The 16,463-nt window shown below is 47.8% G+C and overlaps 1 protein-coding gene across 3 annotated transcripts in view; it reads left to right on the top strand.

Annotated features, from left to right (window-relative positions):
• LOC144499885 (S-geranylgeranyl-glutathione receptor P2RY8-like) overlaps positions 1-16,463 on the top strand; it is an 88,847-nt gene that overhangs the window by 59,213 nt on the left and 13,171 nt on the right. For all 3 annotated transcript variants that reach the window (XM_078222518.1, XM_078222517.1, XM_078222516.1), the window contains exon 2: positions 2,244-2,327. The gene's annotated coding sequence lies outside the window, so the exon portion shown is untranslated. The remainder of the gene's footprint in view (positions 1-2,243; positions 2,328-16,463) is intronic.

Below are 16,463 nucleotides of genomic sequence, written 5' to 3'. Positions count from 1 at the left end.
GAGAGAGACAAGCGACTCTCGTGGGTTTTTTTACCCTTCGAGTTAAATTTACGCGCCAAAACTTTTCCTTTTTGTTTCAATCACAATTGTGAATGGAAATAGTGGTGTGAATTCCTGTTCAGCTGCCCCGCCTGATAAGGCAAAATCTGGCGGCAAAGGACGGAATGTAGTGTCTTGTTAAAGAATGTTGCTAACTGCATGTGGTTGCAAAGGTCTCGATCACTCACAGCAGATGCGGCATGTAGTTGCTTTTTCTCAGAGATTTCAATCTCTTTGAATTGGAAGTTGTAAAAACATTCTGTTGCACTGCAATGACATGACAAGGGAAGGACTAAAGTAAGTCCAGACCCTGGTTGTGGATCAATGAAAAGCATTCAACTTGACAGTAGCAAGCTGCCAATAATTAAAAGAATAGTTATCATATCGCAATATTAATTACATTTATCAGATTTTTTTCATTTTCTCTCACGTATCAGTATCAAGGCTGGAGGTTTCTTTAAGTGTGCTTAGCTCTGTTGCTCCTGATGCGGTGTACTGTCTCTTTGTGGCCAGGAGTTTGGACTCCATTCTCAATGCGTAGCGGCCGCATTGTGATTCTCCCTCAGTTTTCCCTGGCAAAAACTTTCCTTTTTGACAGCGGCGGGCAGTTCGTACACCTGCCCTCTCCGCAGCTGCAAGGGAAAGAAAGGGAAGTCACCACTCTGCTGCTGTCCGCAGCCACAAACCCACGTTCTAGAATGCTGTCGCACTGACAGTCTGACAAGTCTCAATTCGTGAGGTGGTGGGGCTGCTTGCTCTTGAGTCAGAAGGTTGTGGGACACGGAGAGACTGCTGCATTGTCAGAGATGCCGTCTTTCGGGGTAAAGGGAGGCCCCTGGGCTGATTCCCTCTCAGTTGGGCATGAAGGATCCCATAGTGCCATTTCATATAAGAGTGGGGGAAGTCTCCCTTGTGCCCAGGCCAGTATTTACTCTTCAAACAATAATTGCTCAAATGGAGGTTGTCTGGGCATTATCCCTGTTGTTGTTTTTGATTTGATTTGATTTATCATTGTCATATGTATTAACACACAGTGAAAAGTATTGTTTTTTGCGCGCTATATAGACAAAGCATACCGTTCATAGAGAAGGAAAGGAGGGGGTGCAAAATGTAGTGTTACAGTTATAGCTAGGGTGTAGAAAATGATCAACTTAATGCGAGGTAGGTCCGTTCAAAAGTCTGACAGCAGCAGGGAAGAAGCTGTTCTTGAGTCGGTTGGTGCGCGACCTCAGACTTTTGTATCTTCTTCCCGACGGAAGAAGGTGGAAGAGAGAATGTGTCCGGGGTGCGTGGGGTCCTTGATTATGCTGGCTGCTTTGCCGAGGCAGCGGGAGTGTAGACAGAGTCAATGGATAGGAAGGCTGGTTTGTAGGGACCTTGTTGTGAGCAAATTGGTCTGTCACGATTCCTACATTACAGCAGTGACTCACGAACCACAGAAGTAGTTGTGACTGACTGGCGGTCCTTTATGAAACAGTCAATCAGTCTGCGTTTGGTCTTACCAATGTAGTGGGGACCATGTTGTGAGCAGTGAGTTCAGTATTGTAGGCATGCATTGGTGCATGACCGTGAGTTTACAGTTGCCTGTTATTCCAATTCTCCACCTTGTTGCCATTCTGCTTACTCTCTCCTTGACCAGCCTCAGTATTCCAATGAAGCTTAACATAAGGTCAAGGAACAATGCCTCATCTTATAACTCAGTGCTGTGTTACCTTTTCTGGACTCATCATTTATGTCAACAATTTTGAACCTTAGTCTCTGCCCCCATCCTGTTTTTTTTTTTGCTGGGTTGTTTAGTTTATTAATTGTTTTTTTTATTCAGATGGCTGCTATCCAATCATTCACACCTCATCTAGATATATCTTTTATTCCTTTTCCAATCCCTTTAGCTCCTGAATCACAAAACCTTTTGTCCTGGAACCTCACGTAACCTCAAGCCAATCACAGACCATTTGCTCTTCCTTCACCCCACCCCTCCCTTTCACTTGTTCGAGACTTCCTCAGAGGGGTTTTATAGCCTCTACTCATCCCAAAACCGTTATATCCCGCCCGATGGTCAACAGACCTCCCCATTGTCTGTTCCTCGCCAGCTCCGATTCCCCGCGGCAGGCGGGGCTGTAAAGTGCCCGGCGCCTACCTCTCCTCGATCCTGGTGAAAGGCCCCAGAGCTGAAATGCTAACTCCGTTCCTTTCTCTCTCCGTAGATGCTGTTTGACTTGCTCGCGTCTTCCCTGGATCTCCTCCGTTTGTTTCCATTTTCGTGTGCCGTCGTTGGGAGGAGGATGGGGGTAAGTCAGCAGGCACGGGGTGTCCAAGCTTGGGGTTGTCCTCTCCCCTGACCCAGCCATGAGCAGCCGAGACGGGTTCCAGTGTCTCGATGGCTGCCCTGACTGTGACCATTCTGTGGAGGCAGCCACCTGCACCGCGGCACATTGTTCTGCGAGTGGTGTCTTTTGGTGGCGTCAGTGGCAACGCAGTCTGCAGCTCGCTGTTCCCATTTGTTTTGGTTGTGGTCATGTATCATTTACGTGCGCACATGTGTGCGTGGGCTTTGGTAGCTCGATGTTTTTAGTTGTGGTCGCATCAGCTCAGCAGGTGTACTGTGGGTTTTCACAGCTGCTGCTTCAGTGGGAGATTGTAGCAGCGACTACAAGTGTTGCCAGGTGCAACCCCGTGGAGATGTCCCGACGGCAATGTTCTCGAACACAACCGGGTCACCGAGTACGGGCGTCTGAATGAAAGCTGCTCCCACAGAGTGGGGGAGGGGCTGGGTGCTCACTGCAATGTGGTCTGACACAGCATTCTTGACTGTTGTTTTGCAGAACTCCTAACTTTGTCAGTTCTTAGTTGCAGTAAGAAGCCTCACAACACCAGGTCAAAGTCCAACAGGTTTATTTGGAATCAAGAGCTTCCGGAGAACTGTCTTTGCCTACTTATGCCGTGTTTGTGAAACCTACCTCTCCGCTCACCTGATGAAGGAGCAGCGCTCCGAAAGCTCATGATTCCAAATAAACCTGTTGGACTTTAACCTGGTGCTGTGAGACTTCTTACTGTGCCCACCCCAGTCCAACGCCAGCATCTCCACATCAGTTCTTAGATGGGTGTAAGGGCATGGGGATGAGCAGAAGATTAGAAAACTTTATATTATTCAACATTTTACTTCAAAACCATACGATAAAAGAAAGTAAAAACAAAAAATGCTGGAGAAACTCAGCAGGTCTGACAGCATCTGTGGAGAGAGAATAGAGCCAACATTGTGAGTCTGGATTACTCTTTGTTAGAGCGACGTGCAAAGAAAATCAGGCACGATTTATACGATGAGGGTGAGGCGGTTAGTGCTGTAATTGGACAAAGGGAATGTAAATGGTGATGATAAAGGCTGGGAAAGGTGCTAATAGCATCCGTTAAGTGATCGGAATGTGTGAATGGCAGTACAAAGCTACAGATTGTCAGAGGACAACCCGAGGAATGTGTCAGTTGGCCTGGGGGTTGGGGGGGGGGGGGGGGGAGGGGCGATAAAAGAAAGTGACACCCCAGAATTTGCTTGGAAAATGATGGCAAGATTATTATGCGCAGCGCTAAGTGTGGGGAAGAATGGCGAATCGTTATTCATTGCTGGACCATCAGCCTCTCCATTAACGAGAGCTCGCCACCAAGCATATATTGGCCTTGGAGGGAGTGCAGAGAAGGTTCACCAGGTTGATACCAGAGATGAGGGGTGTTGATTATGAGGAGAGACTGAGCAGATTGGGTTTGTACTCGTTGGAATTTAGAAGGCTGAGGGGGGATCTTATGGAGACCTATAAGATAATGAAGGGGCTGGATAGGGTAGAGGTGGAGAGATTCTTTCCACTTAGAAAGGAAGCTAGAACTAGAGGGCACAGCCTCAAAATAAAGGGGGGTCAGTTTAGGACAGAGCTGAGGAGGAACTTCTTCTCTCAGAGGGTGATGAATCTCTGGAATTCTCTGCCCACTGAAGTGGTGGAGGCTACCTCGTTGAATATGTTTAAATCACGGATAGATGGATTCCTGATCGGTAAGGGAATTAGGGGTTATAGGGATCAGGCGGGTAAGTGGAACTGATCCACTTCAGATCAGCCATGATTTTATTGAATGGCGGGGCAGGCTCGAGGGGCTAGATGGCCGACTCCTGCTCCTATTTCTTATGTTCTTATGTTCTTATAAGCATCTTGGGAGTTTGATGACATTGCTGGAATGGCAGGCTAAACAGGAATTGCTGTGGAAAGATAGGGCCAGTATTTCATGGCACAAGGCGTATGTCAATGCGTGATTCGATTCCACTGGAGGCCCAAAGTTCTCACACCTGCAGGTAGTAAATTGTTGCTAAAGATTTTAAACTTTCCGGTTGTTCAAGCCGGCGTGATCTTCCGGCCTTGTTGATGGCCCACCCCCGCCATGGGTTTCCTGAAGGCGTGAGGTGGATTCAATGGGAAATTCCATTGACAGGACGTGACGAGAGGATCCCACCATCGGCGGATGATGTGCTTCCGTCTTTCCACCACGGGAAAGGCGCGGGGAGTCCAGAAAATCTCACCCCTTATTTCAAAATTGAACCATTTATTTATTGTGGGCGGCACAGGGGTACAGTGGTTAGCATTGCTGCCTCATAGCTCCAGGGACCCGGGTTCAATTCACGGCTTGGGTCCCTGTCTGTGTGGAGTTTGCACGTTCTCCTCGTGTCTGCGTGGGTTTCCTCCGGGTGGTCTGGTTTCCTCCCACAGTCCAACGGTGTGCTGGTTAGGTGCATTGGCCAAGCTAATTTATCAATTATTAAACTAGTCTCATTATCGATTGTTGTAAGAGCTCATCTGGTTCACTAACTCCCTTCAGGGAAGGAAATTTAACGTCCTTAACTAGCCTGGCTTCCACATGACTCTGGACCCAGGGCCCAGTGAACCACTCAGTTCAATTAGGTGAGAGCAACAAATGCTGGACTTGTCAGTGATGCCCACATCCTGTGAAAGGATAAAGGGAAAAGCAAGAATTTTTTTTCAATTGGGAAGAAGGAAGGATTCACAGAATCACAGAACTCCTACAGTGCAGAAGCAGGCCATTCGGCCTCTCCCAATCCCACCTGGGATCTATTCCCCTAATCCCACATATTTATCCTGCTAATCCCCCTGACACTAGGGTCAATTTAGCATGGCCAACCAACCTAACCCGCACATCTTTGGATTCAATCCATACCCTGCATCATCTTCTGCTCAATTACACAAACGAGGAAGAAATTTTCAAAGTCTGGATGTCCCCTTCACCACGAAGTGGTTTGTATTATCAGCATGACTCCTCGCGACCACACGGCTAATAACTGGAGTGAAACCTTTCTAGTCTTTAAGTCATTTGCAGTTAAGAGTAGGCAGATTCTTTGAACGTCTTGGAAATGTGCTCTGTCATGATGACGCGCCGAGATTTCTCACACACCAAGGTGTTCGCACAAAAATTGCGCGCCCAAAATTCATAGCCACCCCTGCATGCGTGCGTGCTGCCCCATCACCTCCTTTTGGTGCACCCTTTCTTGATTTGATTTGATTTATGATTGTCACATGTATTATTATGCAGTGAAAAGTATTGTTTCTTGCACGCAATACAGACAAAGCATACCGTTCATGGAGAAGGAAAGGAGAGGGTGCAGAATGTAGTGTTACAGTCATAGATAGGGTGTAGAGAAAGATCAATTTAGTGCGAGGTAGGTCCATTCAAAAGTCTGACGGCAGCAGGGAAGAAGCTGTTCTTCAGTGTGAATGTTAGCCGACTTGTGACACCAATGAATAAACTTTAAACACAAGTATCAGCTACTCAATCATGTGGTCAAGTCTCTGAAGTGAGACTTTGGATCCAAGAGGCACAAGTGTACGCAGTGAATCCTGATATTGTAAAGGTTGGCAGCAGTCAATTGTCAATACTCCTTTAAGAGAGCAACCAGAGTTGCTAGTACTTTTATATATTTTTCCCGACGGAAGAAGGTGGAAGAGAGAATGTCCGGGGTGCATGGGGTCCTTAATTTTGCTGGCTGCTTTTCCGAGGCAGCAGGAAGTGTAGACAGAATGTAGACTTTTGAGAAGGGCATTCATCAGGGCATCACCGCATTGGAAACAGCTTTCCAATGTCGCACAGCCTCACTGGCTGATGTGATGTCCATTGTCCGGATTTGGGCCTGCACCAGTGCTTTCAACAAATTTGTCCTTCACTCACTCAACTGCAGACATTCCCAGCACTGATGTTATTTAAATACAGTAAGAAGTTTAACAACACCAGGTTAAAGTCCAACAGGTTTATTTGGTAGCAAAAGCCACACAAGCTTTCGAGGCTCTGAGCCCCTTCTTCAGGTGAGTGGGAATTCTGTTCACAAACAGAACTTATAAAGACACAGACTCAATTTACATGAATAATGGTTGGAATGCGAATACTTACAACTAATCCAGTCTTTAAGAAACAAAACAATGGGAGTGGAGAGAGCATCAAGACAGGCTAAAAAGATGTGTATTGTCTCCAGACAAGACAGCCAGTGAAACTCTGCAGGTCCACGCAACTGTGGGAGTTACAAATAGTGTGACATAAACCCAATATCCCGGTTGAGGCCGTCCTTGTGTGTGCGGAACAAGGACGGCCTCAACCGGGATATTGGGTTTATGTCACACTATTTGTAACTCCCACAGTTGCGTGGACCTGCAGAGTTTCACTGGCTGTCTTGTCTGGAGACAATACACATCTTTTTAGCCTGTCTTGATGCTCTCTCCACTCCCATTGTTTTGTTTCTTAAAGACTGGATTAGTTGTAAGTATTCGCATTCCAACCATTATTCATGTAAATTGAGTCTGTGTCTTTATAAGTTCTGTTTGTGAACAGAATTCCCACTCACCTGAAGAAGGGGCTCAGAGCCTCGAAAGCTTGTGTGGCTTTTGCTACCAAATAAACCTGTTGGACTTTAACCTGGTGTTGTTAAACTTCTTACTGTGTTTACCCCAGTCCAACGCCGGCATCTCCACGTTATTTAAATAACCAGACACTCAACATACTGGTAAGATGATTTTGAGGCACTTGTGCTCTTAAGAAGTGTCTGCACAGTATCTCGACTGTTTTCCCAGTTTGGTCTTGAGATCTGGTGCTTACAGTTGGGGAGGACAGAGGAAGACCTGACCCAGTTACAGGGGCTCCAATGACAACACCTCTTGTTCTGCAAAGTGGCCAGCAATGGAGGGAGGATGTTCAGAAGGGAAACTTTGCAAAGATCATAGGGAGAGGGTGAGGTGGTGGGCCTGAGTAAAAGGCTCTGTCAGAAAATTGATGTGGATTCGATGGGCTGAATGGCCTCCTTCTGTGCTGTAGGGATTCAATTGTGATAGGGGAAGGCGATGGCTTGGTGTCATTATCCTTGGACTATTAATCCAGAAACTCAGCTAATGTTCTGGGGACCCGGGTTCAAATCCAGCCACGGCAGCTGATTGAATTTGAGTTAAATAAAAAAAGATATCTGGAATTAAGAGTCTACTGATGACCTATGAAACCACTGTCGATTGTCAGAAAAACCCATCTGATGCACTAATGTCCTTTGGGGAAGGAAATCTGCCGTCCTTACCTGGTCTGGTCCACATGTGACTCCAGAGCCACAGCAATGTGGTTGACTCTCAACTGCCCTCTGACTAAGGGCAACCAGGGATGGGCAATAAATGCTGGCCAGCCAATGACGCCCATGTTTCATGAATGAATATAAAAGCAAAGAGGAGGAGATAGTTGAGAGAAGGCGTTCTGGACTCCACGTAATTAGATGAGGTTATCAGAGAGCAGATTATCAGGCAGATTATCTTCAGAGAAGCAACTTCCCCTCACGAACATTTCTGCACCCTTACATTGTTCAATCACAATGTTTCCTTTCACTGCTACCTTTAACAATTGGAGAGTGCAGATAGCCTGGAAGGGGCTCCTCGAGTAGCCCTGGGCCTTGGGGTCAGCTTTGGATTGCACCATCTCAGCACGTCTAGGCTGGCTGATTATCTGAGAGGCAACAACAAGGGCACTGGTGTGGTGGCAGTGCTGGAAGTATCAGCCTACCATCCTGAGAGATAGCAGGAGGTTCGTGCTTCACAATGCCACTGGCAGGACCCCTGGAGGTTTAATTGGAGGCAGTTTGCTGGACCTAGGTTCGATTCCCGGCTTGGGTCACTGTCTATGTGGAGTTTGCGCATTCTCCCCGTGTCTGCGTGGGTTTCCTCCGGATGCTCCGGTTTCCTCCCACATTCTGAAAGACGTGCTGGTTAGGGTGCATTGACCTGAACAGGCGCCGGATTGTGGCGACTAGGGTAATTTCACAGTAACTTCATTGCAGTGTTAATGTAAGCTTTACTTGTGACGAATAAATAAATTTTAACTTTACTTGAAATGTCCATTTAAATTCTATGGGGTGAGAGAGGGGAGGGTTATGGCTCATTATCTGCCTGGCCCACATGTCAAAGGGGGCAGAGCTCCAGAAGATTCTGCCCATTCTGCTCTTACGAAGCCTCAGGGGAGCTCAAACGAAGAGAGCGCTGACACGAATTCCACTGATAAAATCCCAATCCTCACTAACCCTTCATATTTACCCTGCTAATCCCCCTGACACTCGGGGCAATTTAGCATGGCCAATCAAGCTAACCTGCACATCTTTGGACTGTGGGAGGAAACCGGAGCACCCGGAGGAAACCCACGCAGACACAGGGAGAACATGCAAACTCCACACAGTCAGTGACCCAAGCCGGGAATCGAACCCGTGTCCCCCTGGTGCTGTGAGGCAGCAGTGCTAAGCACTGCGCCACCGTGGCACCCCTCCAGCATCACCCAGCATTGATCCCACACCCCCATCAGCTGAAAGTTGTGACTTTCGTTTGCATTTTAGCTACTTCAAAATGCATTTTTGTTTCATCCAGTTTGTCAAAACCAAACCTTCATTCTGATTGACATTAAGGTTTGGAACGTTCATGGAAGGGAACATTTATTTCAATGGGTGAGAAGGATGTAGAGATTGGAAAAGGCTTTTATCCGACAACAAATCTCACTTTTTATGGTGCCTTTAACGTAGTAAAGCTTTCAAAGGTGCTTAATAGAATCATTATCAAACAGAATTCCACACTGAGCCACACATTGGATGGGTAATCCAAATCTTGGTTTGAAGAAGATGGTCATTAAACGAGACTTGACAGAACCAAAGAATTGTTACGACACGGAAGGAGGCTATTCAGTCCATCGTGTCCGCACCGGCTCTCCAAATAAGCAACTCACCGAGTGCCATTGCTCCACCTTCTCACCGTAGCCCTGCCCATGCTTCCTTTTCAGATAACAAGCATAGAGCAAGTTGGTGTGCGGGCAACAAAATGGGGGCACACCTAAAGAGTGGTGAGCCTGTGGATTGCATTACCACAGGAAGTAGTTGATGCCAAAACATCTCACAAAGGTGCCAAGCCAAAGAGGAGACATTGAGTGGGGTATCTGAAATTGTGGACTAAGGGGTTTAAGGGGAGTCTTCATTTTGGAAGCAAAAAACAGGAAGGCAGATTACTACTACCTGTATTGCTGTAAATTGGGAGAGGGGAGTGTGTCCTTGTGCACCAGTCGCTGAAGGTAAGCACGTAGGTGCAGCAGGCAGTAAAGAAGGCAGATGGTATGTTGGCTTCATTGCGAAAGGTTTCGAGTATAGGAGCAGGGATGTGTTGTTGCAATTATACAGGGCCTTGGTGAGGCCACATCTAGAATATTGTGTGCAGTTTTGGTCTCCTTTTCTGAGGAAGGATGTTCTTGTTCCCGAGGGAGTGCAGCGAAGATTTACCAGGCTGATTCCGAGGATGGTGGGACTGATGGATGAGGAGAGATTGACTAGGATTGTTTTTGCTGGAGTTCAGACGAATGAGGGGGGATCTCATAGAGACTTTAAAATTCTAACAGGACTAGACAGGGTAGATGCAGGGAGGATGTTCCCGATGGTGGGGGAGTCCAGAACCAGGGATCACACTCTGAGGATTCAGGGTAGACCATTTAGGATGGAGGTGAGGAGACATTACTCCACCCAAAGTGGTGAGCCTGTGGAATCCATTACCACAGGAAGTAGTTGATGCCAAAATATTGAATGTATTCAAGAGGCGGCTGGATATAGCACTCGGGGCGAATGGGATCAAAGGTTATGGGGAGAAAGCAGGATTAGGCTATTGAGTTGGACAATCAGCCATGATCATGATGAATGGCAGAGCAGGCTCAAAGGGCCGAATGGCCTCCTCCTGCTCCTATCTTCTATGTTTCTATGTTTCTTGTATGCACAGAACAGGTGGAGGAATTTAGGAAGGAAATTCCGAAGCATGGCACCGAGGTGGCTGAAGGCAAAGACTTAAAAAAAAAGAGCGGCATGGACCAGTTGGGCCGAAGGGCTTGTTTCTATGCTGTGGACCTCTTTATGACTTCACAGGTCAAAATTAGGAGCTGATATATCAAAGAAACAGAGGATACAGGAAAAGATTTGTGGGGCCAGCACAGAGCAAAGGAGGACCAGGGCCTTGAGGGAGTTAGGATGAGAATTTTAAAGTTGAAGCAAAGGAGATTGGGAGCCAATCCAGGGTTGCCTGTGATGAGTGAGATGACCTTAGGCTACAGAGCTTTGAAGAGATGAAGATGAAAAGTGTTCAGATGAGGGCTCCAATTGCAGAGGATAGAATTGGCCGATAAAACGGAAGTGGAAAAAGGTAGCCTTTATGAAGAGGATCTGGGGTGGAAATTAATTTTGGGGCTTTTCCCATGGGGCATTTCACTGTGCTGTCTCTATGGCAACAAGGCCAGAGGCCAAATCTCCGAGCCTTCGCCACCGTCAACCCTCAGAATGGCCACAAGTGAATTTCTGGGCCAGAGTGCTCTGACAGAAAGAGCGATGGAAGCAGAATCCATAACATCCTTTACTCGGAAAGTGGATTAAAATAATAAGAGTGTGGCAGCAAACGGCATGGGAATGAACAGCACTGTCAGAAGCTGACAGAAACACGATGGGCCAAATGGTCTCTGGAGAGTTCTATCATACTCAGCTGAACAAAGAACAAAGAACAGTACAGCACAGGAAAAGGCCCTTTGGCCCTCCAAGCCTGCGCCGATCATGATGCCTGCCTAAACTAAAACCGTATGCACTTACGGAGTCCGTATCCTTCCATTCCCATCCTATTCATGTATTCGTCCAGTTGCCCCTTAAATGCCGCTATCGTACCTGCTCCCACCACCTCCCCGGGCAGCGCGTTCCAGACATTCACCACCCTCTGTGTAAAAAACGTGCCTCACACATCTCCTCTAAACTTTTCCCCACGCACCTTAAACCTATGCCCCCTGGTACTTGACTTTTCTACCCTAGGAAAGAGCATCTGACTATCCACTCTGTCCATGCCACTCATAATCTTGTAGACTTCAATCAGGTCACCCCTCAACCTCCGTCATTCCAGTGAGAACAAACCGAGTTTATCCAACCTCTCCTCATAGCTAATGCCCTCCATACCAGGCAACATCCTGGTAAATCTCTTCTGTACCCTCTCCAAAGCACTTTGTGGAGGGGTGGGCGGGGTGGTTGGTGGTGCGAGTGTCAGCGTTACTTGCTGATCGGGCAACTCACTCAATCCTTTTCACTCCTATTACATGTCTCGACTGATTTTTGTTCCTGGTGGATAGGAAAAGTTAAAATAAACCCGTCGCCTGGGGCTAGAAACATGCAAAAACCTGCGAGTGTTTGCTGGTGAAGGCTGTAAACTCCTATTTTGGAAAGACCCAGGTTTTTTTTTCTCTTGGGTGAGCCTGATGTTTAAGCAGTTTCATTGCATGTAAAATAGAGGAAACTGGCAAGGGGTTTTGTGAGCGTGTTTTATTCCTGATGGGTGTGTGTGGGCAATGGCAGAGCTGTCCGATGTCAGTGAAGTGTGCCCATGAAGCTGCTTTCCCCGTTCTAAAGGTAAGAACAACCACCTTTACAACTAGCATCCCACAAAAACCTAATTTCAGCTGAAAGTCTTGCGAGTTAAGGAAAGGGATTAAACTGTGCTTAAGTCGAGTCTTGTTGTAAGTCCTTTATATCCATTGTTAACCTCAACATTAAAATTAGTACTGCGACGGCCCTCTCTGTATGGTATGTGGCACAGTGGCACAGTGGTTAGCACTGCTGCCTCACAGCGCCAGGGACCCGGGTTCAATTCCGGCCTCAGGTCACTGTCTGCGTGGAGTTTGCACGTTCTCCTTGTGACTGCGTGGGTTTCCTCCCACAGTCCAAAGATGTGCGGGTTAGGTTGATTGGCCGTGCTAAATTGACCCTTCGTACCAGGGAGACTAGCAGGGTAAATAAATGGGGCTACGGGGATAGGGACTGGGTTGGATTGTGGTCGGTGCAGACTCGATGGGCTGAATGACCTCCCTCTATGACTTCTATGATTGTTCATTTATATTTCTTATCTGGGCCCTAGGATATGCGTACGACAGATAAGCTAAAACTGGTTTCAAAAATAGAAATCAACTGATGTTACTTTCAGATACGGAATTTAAACGGAACTGTTGCAGAGGCCAACTAACAAGTAAGGTCGAAATTTGTTTGGATTCCCTTTCTCGGCCCACATGGTGCACTGCGCAGGAAGTGAGGCCCAACCTGGAGGCCTGAGGCTGGCTGGAAATTGGGCCATAAAATGTTAATGAGGCCCAAGGCAATGTTTTATGTTTAAACTGCTTGCCTCACCTTCACAGTCACTTTGTGCATCCGAACCTTACCTTGTTGAATGATGGAGAGCAGGTTCAGTGAGCTGTAGCACCTCCTTCTGCTCCTATTTCCATAGAATTCATAGAATCCCTCCAGTGCAGATGGAGGTCATTCGGCCATCGAGTCTGCACCAATTTTCCGAGAGGGCATCTTATAGAGGCCCACCCCCAATTCCCGTGACTTGCACATTTACCATGGCCAATCCACCTAACCTACACATCTTTGGAAATTAAGGAGCAATTCAGAAAATGCTGGAAAATCTCAGCAGGTCTGACAGCATCTGTGGAAAGAGAATAAAACGTTTTGAGTCTGGATGACCCTTTGTCCTGCGCATTTTCTGTTTTTGTTTCAGATTCCAGCATCCGCAGTATTTTGCTTTCATCAAGGGGCAATTTAGCATGGCCAACTCACCTAACCTGCACATCTTTGGACTATGGGAAACTCGCCGGTGGGGGTGATCCCATGCACCTGCTTCCTTTGTACTCCTAGATGATAGAGGTTGCATGTATGGAAGGTGCTGTCGAAGGTGCCTTGTTGAGTTGTTGCAGTGCATCCAGTAACTGCCACACATTACTGCCACTGTGTACCAGCAACTGAGGGAGCAAACGTTTAGTGTGGTGGATCGGATGCCAATGAAATGGGTTGCTTTGTCCTGGAGGGTTCCAATCTTCTCAAGTGTTGTGGGAGCTGCACTCCTCCAGGCAAGTGGAAAGCACTCCAAGACACTCCTGACTTGTGCCTTAAAAGAATCATAGAATTCCTACAGTGCAGAAGGAGGCCATTCGGCGCATCGAGTCTGCACTGGCCACAATCCCACCCAAGCCCTATCGTCATAACCCCATGCATTTATCCTAGCTAGTCCCCCTGACACTAAGGGGCAATTTAGCATGGCCAATCCACTTAACCCACACATCTTTGGACTGTGGGAAGGAACCAGAGCACCCAAAGGAAACCCATGTAGACACGGGGAGAATGTGCTAACTCCACACAGACAGTGACCCAAGCCAGGAATTGAACCACTAACACTGTACCACCGTGCTGCCTTGGATATGCTTTGAGGACGAAGGAGATGAGTTATTCTCTGCAGAATTCCCAGTCTCTGATCTGCTCTTGTAGACACAGTAAGAAGTCTAACAACACCAGGTTAAAGTCCAACAGGTTTATTTGGTAGCAAATGCCACTAGCTTTCGGAGTGCTGCCCCTTCGTCAGATGGAGTGGGAGATGTGCTCACAAACAGGGCATACAGAGACACAAACTCAATTTACAGAATAATGATTGGAATGCTAATCAAGCTAATCAATGCTAATACAGCTAATCAAGTCTTAAAGGTACAGACAATGTGAGTGGAGAGAGCATTAAGCACAGGTTAAAGAGATGTGTATTGTCTCCAGCCAGGACAGCTAGTGAGATTTTGCAAGTCCAGGCAAGTTGTGGGGGTTACAGATAGTGTGGCATGAACCCAAGATCCCGGTTGAGGCCGTCCTCATGTGTGCGGAACTTGGCTACCAGTTTCTGCTCAGCGACCCTGCGGTGTCATGTGTCGTGAAGGCCGCCTTGGAGAATGCTTACCCGAAGATCAGAGGCTGAATGCCCGTGACCACTGAAGTGTTCCCCAACAGGAAGAGAACAGTCTTGCCTGGTGCTCTTGTAGACACACGGCTGGTCCAGGTCAATTTCTGGTCAATAATCGCCAGGATGTTGATGGAGGAGGAGTCAGTGACGGTAATGCCATTGAATGTTCAGGGGGGGCTGGTCATTGACTGGCATTTGTGTGACATGAATGTTACTTGCCACTTACCATGCCAAGGCTGAATGTTGTTTGTAAATGTGCCCTCAGACTGTTTCACTACCGATGAACTGGGAGCAGCGATTGTGTTTGGAAGTGGCATCATGAGAGCACCAGTGAAGGGCATTGCAATGACTGGATGAGAGAAGGGAAACAGGTTCTTCAGGGGTGCCGTGGCAGTAAAATGGCGCAGATGCTGTGTGATGCACGATTAATTCACTCGAGAGGCTAGATCGTACTCGGGAAATAAAGGCTTTTATTCGCAACAAGACTAGAGCATACTGCTTAACAACACTATCCCAGACTAAAGGGTCACTAGGAAGTGCAGTGACCTTTATACTCCTATAGGAAGGCGGAGCCAAACGGAGTGTACCACAGAACAATGCTAACAGGTGGAACACCCCAACCCTAACCCCAACAGTAACAAGAGTAACATATGTACAAGTACCCATAGTGGTAACCATCTATGGTTCAGTACCCATAGTGGTAACCATCTATGGTTCACCACATTCACCCCTCCTTTAAAAACAAAGGCCGGTGGGGCAAAAAAAACAGTACGAACTGTCCATATATTCACAAGTTCAGTCGTATCGGAAGTCCGCACCGTCTCTACGACCTCCGCAGCACTGGAGGTAGTGCCGGTTCTGGTGACCGTGGTGTCCCTCTCTCCAAGGTGGTGTCCAGTGACTCCTCCAGTTCCTCACGCACGGGTGGACCTCGAGGTGGCAACAATCTCCTGGACTCAGGCAAGCTGTACACGGGAGTAAGTGGATTAAGTGGAGGTCCCGATACTGCCCGCGCCGTGTCAGATGGGGAGAGAATGGGCAAAGGAACCCTAACCAGGGGTGCGGGTGCGACGGGGGTTTCCAGGTCCCCTGCAGGCGCCAGATCTCGGATAGAGACCGTGTCCTCTCGCCCGTCAAGATATGCTACATAGGCATACTGAGGGTTGGCGTGGAGGAGATGGACCTGTTCGACCAACGGGTCGGACTTGTGGGTCCTAACATGCCGCCGCAGGAGGACCAGTCCTGAGTACGTCAACCAAGACGGCAGTGAGGTCCCAGAGGAAGACTTCCTAGGGAAGGTAAACATCCGCTCATGTGGGGTAGCGTTGGTTGCCGTACACAGGAGGGACCGGATTGAATGGAGCGCATTAGAAAGTACCTCTTGCCAACGGGAGACTGGAAGACCCCTAGACCTTAACGCCAGTAAGACAGCCTTCCAGACTGTAGCGTTTTCTCTTTCGACCTACCCGTTACCCCTGGGGTTGTAACTCGTAGTCCTACTTGAGGCAATTCCTTCAGAGAGCAGGTATTGCCTCAAGTCGTCGCTCATAAACAACGAACCCCTATCATTGTGGATATAACTGGGGTCGCCGAACAGGGTAAAAAGACTCCGCAGGGCTTTCATGACCGTGGCAGCGGACATGTCTGAACAGGGAATGGCAAAAGGGAATCGGGAGTACTCGTCAACCACGTTGAGGAAGTACACATTCCGATCTGTCGAAGTAAGGGGGCCCTTGAAATCAACATTCAGTCGTTCAAAAGGGCGAGTGGCCTTAATGAGGTGTGCCCTGTCAGGTCGGTAGAAGTGCGGCTTGCATTCAGCACATACCTGGCAGCTTCGAGTTATCGACCTGACATCCTCTATGGAGTAGGGCAGATTCCGGGCCTTTACAAAATGGAAGAGCCGAGTGATCCCCGGATGGCAGAGATCATTGTGGAGGGCCTGTAGCTGGTCCTCCTGCACACTGGCACATGTTCCACGCGACAGGGCATCTGAGGGCTCATTGAGCTTCCCCGGACGATACATGATATCATAGTTGTAGGTGGAGAGTTCGATTCTCCACCTCAAGATTTTATCATTCTTAATTTTTTCCCTTAACG

The sequence above is a fragment of the Mustelus asterias genome, chromosome 10, assembly GCF_964213995.1.
Source record: "Mustelus asterias chromosome 10, sMusAst1.hap1.1, whole genome shotgun sequence".
NCBI lineage: Eukaryota > Metazoa > Chordata > Chondrichthyes > Carcharhiniformes > Triakidae > Mustelus > Mustelus asterias.
Note: the sequence above shows the minus strand (reverse complement) of the source record. Positions and strands in the feature narration are given on the sequence as shown.